Raw genomic sequence first — 9,404 nt, 5'->3', positions numbered from 1 at the left:
GCTGATAGAGGTTCCTTGATGTACTGATCACCTTTGTGTGATAGATTTGTCTCTATTGCTTCTTATGCTAATATGACCTTCATAAATCTTTATTTGTTGCTTACATTTACATTCTTGCACTTGCATTACATACACATTACATTCCATACCATTTTGATATGTTACAATACATCACACACACACACACACACACACACACACACACACACACACACACACACACACACACACACACACATCAAACCAATTTGCAAAATTACAAAGTTGGCCATGACAGAAGTTAACACAAATATGACAAAGTCGGCCAATATGAATATACTTAGGTTTTGAAGACTGACTCGGTGAGGTTTTGATACTCAGTATCCACTATCACTACTTGGAATCATCATGCTCTTAGTGAATGTAGAAGCTTGGTCCATACTAATCACTTTCAAGTAGTCTTGAACTCGGTCTGTACTGGTGACTTGGTAGATATTGTGCAACTTCGCAAACATTGAATCACTTGGTTACCATGGAGTGGCTTGGTCAACACTACCTTCACATCACATGAATTGAGAACTTGGTAGACACTACAATGCTTGGTAAGAATTGGTTTCACATCACATGAACTATGAACTCAGTAACCACTGATAAACTTGGTATACATTGAATTTCTTCCTTCACACTAACTTAATCTACTCGGTAACCACTGAAAATAGTCAAAAGGACTTGATAGCAACTGTAGAAGCTTGATGGCTATTGAATTACATGACAAACACTGTAAACTATTCAATGAGCTTGGTAGCTATACATAATTTGAATAAGTGTGTGTCACTAATAACAAACTTTATTGATATGTCAACACAAAAAATGAGACATCAAATTACTGACTCAATTCTTACATCTACAATTTTGGGTAAATATATAAAGCAATATAAAATGAAAGAGCAGGCCACATAACCTAGTCAATAAAAGAATGAATCTCAACTTGGTCTCTGTACAGTCAGCTCTTTTGGAAAATGTATTCCAAATGCAAAGCTCAAATTGGATAAATGACTATGACTCTGATTTGTCATCTATTCCAACATAACAAATAAAAATGATGAGAAAAAAGAGGGAGCAGAGTTAATAATGTCAAACTTGGGTTTTTTGACTTGTATATAAAAGAAGGCATTCTAAGAAAAGGCTTCCAAGAAGTTGTGACTCTTTGAGAAATTATAAAGAAATAAAAACCAACTTCTTGAAAAATTGATAAAAAATGCCAAGTGTACATTCTCGCCTCTTATAAAGACAAATAATCATGAGGAAGAATTTGAAGATTACTAAAATTGAAAAGGTTAATTTATTAAATCTTACACACACGCGCACACACACACACACACACACACAATTTCAAATGATGACATTTTATTATTATTATTTATCGAAGGTTGTACCTACCAAGATATGCATATCTAAATATGTGTATTAATTGGAAGATTATTTTATCTTCATATCTTCTCAAGATATACACATATTTTAATAGATATGAGCTTGTATAAATTAATACTATGGTGGCAACATACTTTTATACCTATGTGCACATATTATTTGACGTGAGGAGAATGTCAATATAAACTATTAAAGGTATGTACTTTGATTAAATTAAAATCTTTAGTGTTTTAATGATTTCCCAATAGCTCATGTGTGTTCAATGATTGTATCTTGTTATGCAAGTCGCTAGGTCCTCACCAAGATAGTTAGAGGTCATACCTGTTGATTAGATAAATGGACTAAAGTAGTATCCCATTCTGTAGATCTCATTAAGCAATGCTTCTCCCCTTTGTCTGCTCTTGCAATCACCCGTGCAAAATTTTCCACAATAATAACAAGTTCCGATGATAAATCCATATGAATAATTAACATAGATAATAATAAGGAAATTAGTTAATAACCATAATTCCAAAACCAAACAACTACGAACTACTATAATCAACATATGACAAGTAATGAGTATACATAATAATTGATAACTACCAATTTCATAGGAAACAATGGTTACTTTTAACTACCCTTTTCACATTAATAGGAAGAAAAATCCATTCAACTCAATGACTATAATAATTTTAATTAGGTCAAAATTTTGGTATGTAACATACCCTTCCCCTTATGTTTTCATCATCCTTGATGAATATCACAACAAAACTTAAAAGTAACATTTTTCTAAAACATTATAACTATATTAAAAAAAATTGAAATAAAAAGTTTAGGCTCGAGCCCTAGAGAAAAGATGGGGGTATTTTTGGAAAATCTCATTGTAGTCTTCCAAAGTAGCATTATCTTTTGCATACTAATCCCACTAGACCTTGCATTGAGTCACATCTCAATTTCGTAAGTGTAGCTTATGTACCTCATGTATTTTGAGTGGTTCTATTTCCACCACCCTTGGATCTTGTACCCGCAATAGGTTCCAATCAATTATATGATCATGATGAGTGATGTATTTCTTAAGATATGACACATGAAAGCCATCATGCATCCTAGCAAGAGCGGGAGGTAGCATAATTCTGTAGGCTACTGGGTTCATGATTTCCAATATTTCAAAGGGTCCTACATACATTGGAGTTAATGTGGCATTCTTACCAAACTTGATGGTGCTCCTTTGGGCTTTTACTTTTAGTAGCACCTTTTCTCCTACTGAGAATTCTCTAGGTGTCCTTTTTGCATTTGCATGAATTTTTTGTCTATTGTTGGCTTCTTTCAATCTTTGATGAATTTGTATTACATGTTCTTCCATCTCCTTAAGCATTTCAGGTCCAACAATTATTCTATCCTCTACTCGATTCCAACTTATAGGAGTTCTACATTTGCAACCATATAATGCCTCAAAGAGGGTCATTTTAATGGTAGATTGATAGAAATTATTATAAATAAATTTCACCAAGGGTAGATACATTTCCCACTGGTACTATTGATCCATACAATAAACTCTTAAAAGATCCTCCAAAACTTGGTTTACTCTTTTTGCCTGACCATTAGTCTCAAGATGACAAGCCAAGCTGATATTAAGCTTAGTCCCCAATGCTAATAATAAAATTTATCAAAATTTGGAGGTTATCCTAGCATCCCTGTTTGAGATAATTTTCTCTAGAATTTCATGTAGTCTAAAAATCTCTTTCAAGAACTTGTGAGTGATTTCTAGTGCTCCATTGGTTAGGTTTCCTAGTATGAAGTGAACAATTTTAGTTAATCTATCCACCACTACTAGGATGGTGTTGTGTTTGTTCCATGTCACAGGTAATCCTTGTACAAAATCTATGGAAATTATCTTCCATTTCCACTTTGGTACTAGGTCAATGCAAGAAGTTGGGTTTCACTTTTGGCCAAAAAGTGGAAGTGTTTTTCCTGTTTATGAAATATTTTGTCAATTGATGCCAAAATTTGAGCCATTTAGAGATTAAATATTAAAAAGCTTTAGAAATAAAAATTGTAGTGCTTGGGATCTTCTTTTTGAATATGTAATTCATTTGTATACCCATATGATAAATTATTTTTTCAATATGGATCTTTAAAAATCACTTTTTCAAAATGCCTATTTCAGGACCATACCATGCTTGTGTATGGACATTATAATTTGACACAACTAAATGAATTTTTGAAAATCCTTTTAAACAAATTTACCTGACACACCAAAGATTGATGAGAATATTTTTTCTTGAATTTTTTAATGAATATTTTATTTAATTAATTTTTAGTTGGCTATAAAGGTAAATTTTCAAACCTCTCATGTATGGATACCATAATTTGATCAAATTTCACTTTTTTCAATTCTTTTTTTATAACTTCAAAAGAATTGAATGTAGATTGATGACATATAAATTAATTTAAGAAAAATCATAAAATAAAAAACTTATTAAAGTTTTAGTGAATGCTTCTATTTTACACTTAGGTACCAACTTTGATTGAAAGATAATATAAAAATAGTAAATAAAATTATAACACGATAAAATTTATATTTATGAAATTAGGACAGTGAGAGCTCTAATGGGTCTTTGTTTCATAAAAATATTTGATTGGGAAGACCCTCTAAAAATTATGGCAAGGCATGAATTTTTTAGTTCAATGCCTTAGCCAAATCTTGAGAGGCCAAGGCATAGGCTTGGTCTCACCAAGCCTATCCCAAACCAAAATCTGAGGTAGGAAAAAAAATCTTGCCTCATGTTGTAAGAAACATGCACCTGTTATTTGAAATTCAAAAATAAGTACCCATTTTGAAAAACTAAAAGTGACATATGAAATCCCCCCAAAATAAAAAAAATTGAATCTTTTAGAAACGAGTACCCATTTTTTACTTTTAAAAAATCGGTACTTGATTTTTAAAACATGGGTACCTATTTTTTACTTTTAGAAAATGGGTACTTATTTCTAGAAAATTCAAATTTTTGACGTTTTGAGAAACTAGTACCCATTTTTTTTTAAAAAAATGGGTACCTGATTTTTAAAAAAAAAGGTGCCCATTTTTTAAATTTAGGGTTAGGTACCCAAGCTGAAAACGGGTGCCTATTTTTTAAATTTAGGGTCAAGTACCCAACCCGAAAATGGGTGCCCATTTTTAAAAATTGGGTACCCATTTCTAAGAAGTCTCATTCTACGGATTTGACTTCCACGGAATTGCGACCCAACTTTGTGCATTTACCCTACTTCATTTGGGTGTAAGAGGCTAGTTGGGTAACAATGTTATGCTTTTACTCTTTGGCATTCCATGCATCCTACCACAAAATTTGTTATCTCTCTTTTCATTCCCTTCCAAAAATATAGTACTTTTATATCTAACAACATTTTAGTCACTCCAAGGTCTCCTAAATAAGGTGCTAAGTGGGATTCCTCTAGAATAATTCTTCAAATTTTGAGGTTATTGGGTATGTAAATCCTATCATGATATCTTAACAGTCCATCTTCACCTATTCTAACTTATGAGTACCTGAGATCTTGTGGGTCTATGATGAGAGCTTCACTGATCTTTGCAAAAACATTCATCATGCTCTAGATGTTGCAGTACATGGTCCTTTAATCTAAAATTTATGAAGCCATCATGGAAATGTGTGTCCTTCTGCTTAAGGCATCTGCTACCTTGTTTTCCTTACCCATAATATAGTTAATATCAAATTCATAATCTGCTAGAAATTTCAGCAATCTCCTCTATCTAGCATTAAGGTGGGGTTGAGTAAAGATATATTTTAGACCATGGTGATTAGATCAAAGTTTGAAAGGTTTCTCAATCAAGTAGTGTCTCCACATTTGGAGAGCATGCACTATAGCTTCTAGTTCTAGATCATGAGAATCATATTTTTTCTCATAATTCCATAACTTCCTTGATTCATATGCAATCACCTACTCATTATGCATAGCACACCTCCTACTCCTTCCCTTCATGCATCTGTTATGATTACAAATCTCTTTTGTGGGTCAGGTACTCTTAGTATAGGTGCAGTAGTTAATTTTTCTTTCAAATACTCAAAACTTTCTTAACATTTTTCAGTCCATAAAAATTTCTTTCCCTTCCTCTAAAGTGAAGTGATCGGGTAAGCTATCTTGGAGAAATTTTTGACAGACTTCCTATAGAATCCTACCAATCCCATGAAACTCCTAACTTCTATCACATTCTTAGGTATAGGCCATTCCCTAATTGATTTAGTTTTTGAAGGATCTACAACTATTCCTTGGGCTCATATAATATGTCCTAAATACTAGATTTCTTTCTGATAAAAAGAAAATTTAGACAACTTCTCATATAGTTTATGTTCTTTTAGCCTTTGTAGGAATTTTTCTAGATGCTCTTGATTTTTTTTCACCTTTTTAATAGATTAGGATATCATCTATGAAGACCAGTACAAAATTATCCAAACAATCTTGAAATATGTTGTTCATAAAATTCATGAAAGCTACCAAAGCATTGGTTAATCCGAAGGGTAATACAATGAACTCATAGTGCCCATATCTAGTCTTGAATGCAGTTTTGTGAATATCTTCATCCTTGATGTCGAGTTTGTGATATCTTGACCTTAAATCAATCTTTGAAAATACTATAGCACCTTTCATTTGATCAAAGAGGTCGTCTATTCTAGGAAGTGGGTATCGATTCTTGATGGTGATCTTATTGATCATCTTGTATTATATGCACAACCTCATAGTTCGGTCCTTCTTCCCAATGAATAATACTAGGGCTCCCTAGGGTGAAATGCTGGGTTGAATAAGTTTCTTATTTAACATATCCTACAACTACAATTGTAACTCCATTAATTTTGTGGTGGTCATTCAATAAGGAGCTCAAGTAATTGGTTTTGCTCCATGTACTAAATCTATGGTAAAATCAAAAACTCAGGATGAAGGTAATACAAGGAGTTCTTCAGGAAACACATCTTGAAATTTATTTTGGTAAGGATACTTCTCTTCAAAATATTCTTTCAATTTTCCTCTAACTTCTTCATCTCCATGCATGGCATCCATTGGTTTTCTCAAATCCTTAACCTTATTGCAAAGATCTCACAACCTTTTCTTCCATATTTCTTGAGTTGCATGGCAGATATTTCTCTTGATTTAATTTCATGTATAACTCTATTAATTCTTAGAGGTTTTCCTTGGTCATCCAAATAGTCTATAGTTTTAGCAAGACAGTCAACCTTGGCCTTATGCTCATTGAGTCAGTTAATTCCTATAATAATGTCATAAGACCTAAGAGGTGCTACATACAAGGTCAATTTAGTGGAGAAGTTTGGAAAATCAACCCGAGCCTCAAACAAACATTGTTCTACCTTAGCCCTTGACTGGTCTGCATACTTGACTATCGATGGTTTTTCCATAAAACTAGATCTTTTTGGAAACCTACTTAACAATTTAGGTGATATAAAGCATTTAGAAGCTCCAATATCAATTAATATAGAAACAGTGTTCCTGTAGATCTTACCTAGAGTTTTGATCGGGCCTATCTGTTGTTCTGCTTGTTGATTCTCAAGTGTTGCATGAATCCTTTGTTGGTAAACATGCTATTATGGTGGAAGGGGCAGTTGGGGTGGCTAATTGGTGTTGGTCTTAATAGGGCATTTATTAGCATAGTGATCTCCTTTGCAAGTGTAGCATCCTGAAGGTGCCCCCTTCTTGTCACTGCCTTTACCATTCTTATTTGTATTGGGATTACTTTTAAAATCATTAATACCATTCCTTCTCTGGCTTATTAAATTTATAATCCTTAAATTGTTTCTTTTAGGACCTAGTATCTGCACTTTCTGTATTCCAATTTGTCTTCCTTTGTTATCTCAAATAGAATCATCTCTCTTGATTTTATATTCTTGACGAACAACATTTTCTAGAGCTTCTTCCATAGTTCAAGGAGTGAGAACATCAACTGCCTCCCCAATCCTATTATTCAATCCCATGGTAAATTTCCTCACCTTTAGGTTCCTATCTTGTTGGTATGGAGGTACATATTTCAACAGTCAGGTGAATTTCTCCCAATATTTAAGTATGGTCATATCTCCTTGCTTGAGATTTTGAAAGTTCAATAGCTTTTGGTCATAGAAGGTTTCGGGTAACCAATAGTTTCTAAAGATGGTTACAAACTTCTCTCAGGTAATTTTAGTTATTTTAATGTTTAGCTCAACCTTGGTGTTTCCCCACTATGTAGTAGCTTCTCCTATAAAATGGTATATTCCCCAAACCACTTTTGATGTTTCTGAAAAATCCTAATTTCAAAGTATTGTTCAATTTCTATTAACTAGGCCTCTGCATCCTCTCTGAATTCATAACTAGAAAACTTGAGTGGTTTGATCTTCTTAATGTTTGTAGATAGATCGCTTACTATTTCAAGTTTCTATTAGAGATCTTTGTTTCTATTCTGGGAGGGGGTGAGGATTGCATTTCCTCTTGATTTTGCCCCATTTGGGCTACCATTTCATTCATTCTTTTCTCCATATTGTCTAACTTCATTTACATTTCTTGAAAAATCTGAAGTAGCAAATCAGTAGGAGGTTGTGGGTTATTTTAATGGACCATATTGTGGCCTACAACATTCTTGTCATTGCTCATATTTCTTAATTGTTTGACTTGAAAATTTTCAAGATTCTTATGTCAAATTTTTTTTTATTAACATGTTTACAACAAAATAAAAGAGATTGTGAATAGATGAAACACATGAATAGACTAATTTATCTAATCAATTTTAGTACTTCTATACTACATTTACAACAACCTTTATTTACAAAAGTTTCCTCTTCAGAGGATGTTTGCATTATAGATTTAGTTATTTTGAAAATTTATTTTTGGCATCCTGCTCAGTTTTAGTTTTGTACATATATCCCACACCATCTAAGATCTATGGAGGTGCATAAGTGGATTGGTCTAACTGGGCATTCCAAGCTTGAATTAGCTGATTTCTATATGCTGCTTTCCTGGTAGGAGTCCACTTGACTCTTTCCTTCCTCATTCATTAAAAATCTTTTTTAAGTTTTCATTGTCCTAAGGCATGGAACAACAAGTGTAATCATAGTTTGACATGTTCCTAGTCAAGTATGCAAATGGCACATCGTGCTTTCATGCAGGGTGTCTTACATACTTGCATCCTTTTACATTTAATCTAAGAAAATCACAAGTTTACTAATCTTACTTAGGTAGCGTGCCCAAGGTTCAGTGTCAAACCCAATGCTCTAATACTATATGTAACAAACAAATTTTCTTAAGTAAAAGAATAAAACTATTATCTTATTTCATTTTAAAATGAAAGTAACATTTCGACTAAACTATCAAACATAACAACTTAAAATCCATTTCATGAGATATTAATTGAAATAAATATCAGCTGTAATAACTTCTTTCTAACATCTTTATATAAAAGTAAAGTAAAACATTACCATCCATACTAAGATAAAAGAGGAATTAAATGCATAATGGAGAGACAGAGAGAGAGAGAGAGAGAGAGAGAGAGAGAGAGAGAGAGAGAGAGAGAGAGAGAGAGAGAGAGAGAGAGAGAGAGAGAGAGAGTAAAAACATGCAAAAGTAATCAGATAGTCTTGAACTAGTTGTGCAAGCCTTAGCTTATGGATAAGAGGAGAAGCATTAGCTTAGGCTTAACCTTTGAACCACAGACCATATCCATCCCCACACAATATTTTCAAAAGAAAGACCCTCCCTACCCTAGGGCTAGGCTTGGGGCACTACTAGTCTAGCCATTTGAGCAATACCAATGTTTAGAATATGTAGACAATTATGGATGGACATGTCTGGATAATTGGTGCTACCGACATCATGTGATCTTTAGAAGGAAGTCATGCCCTTAACAACCTTGGTCAAGATTTTTGGATGGGTTTCAATTACTTGATCATCACTGCTCAACTTGATAATAGGATAAATTAAGTGAACCCACATGAGCTATTTAATGATTCTTTTAAAAGTAA

The sequence above is a fragment of the Cupressus sempervirens genome, chromosome 1, assembly GCF_028749045.1.
Source record: "Cupressus sempervirens isolate cs-2001-9-10 chromosome 1, ASM2874904v1, whole genome shotgun sequence".
NCBI lineage: Eukaryota > Viridiplantae > Streptophyta > Pinopsida > Cupressales > Cupressaceae > Cupressus > Cupressus sempervirens.
The sequence above is the reverse complement of the archived record's forward strand: the minus strand, read 5'-3'. Positions refer to the sequence as shown.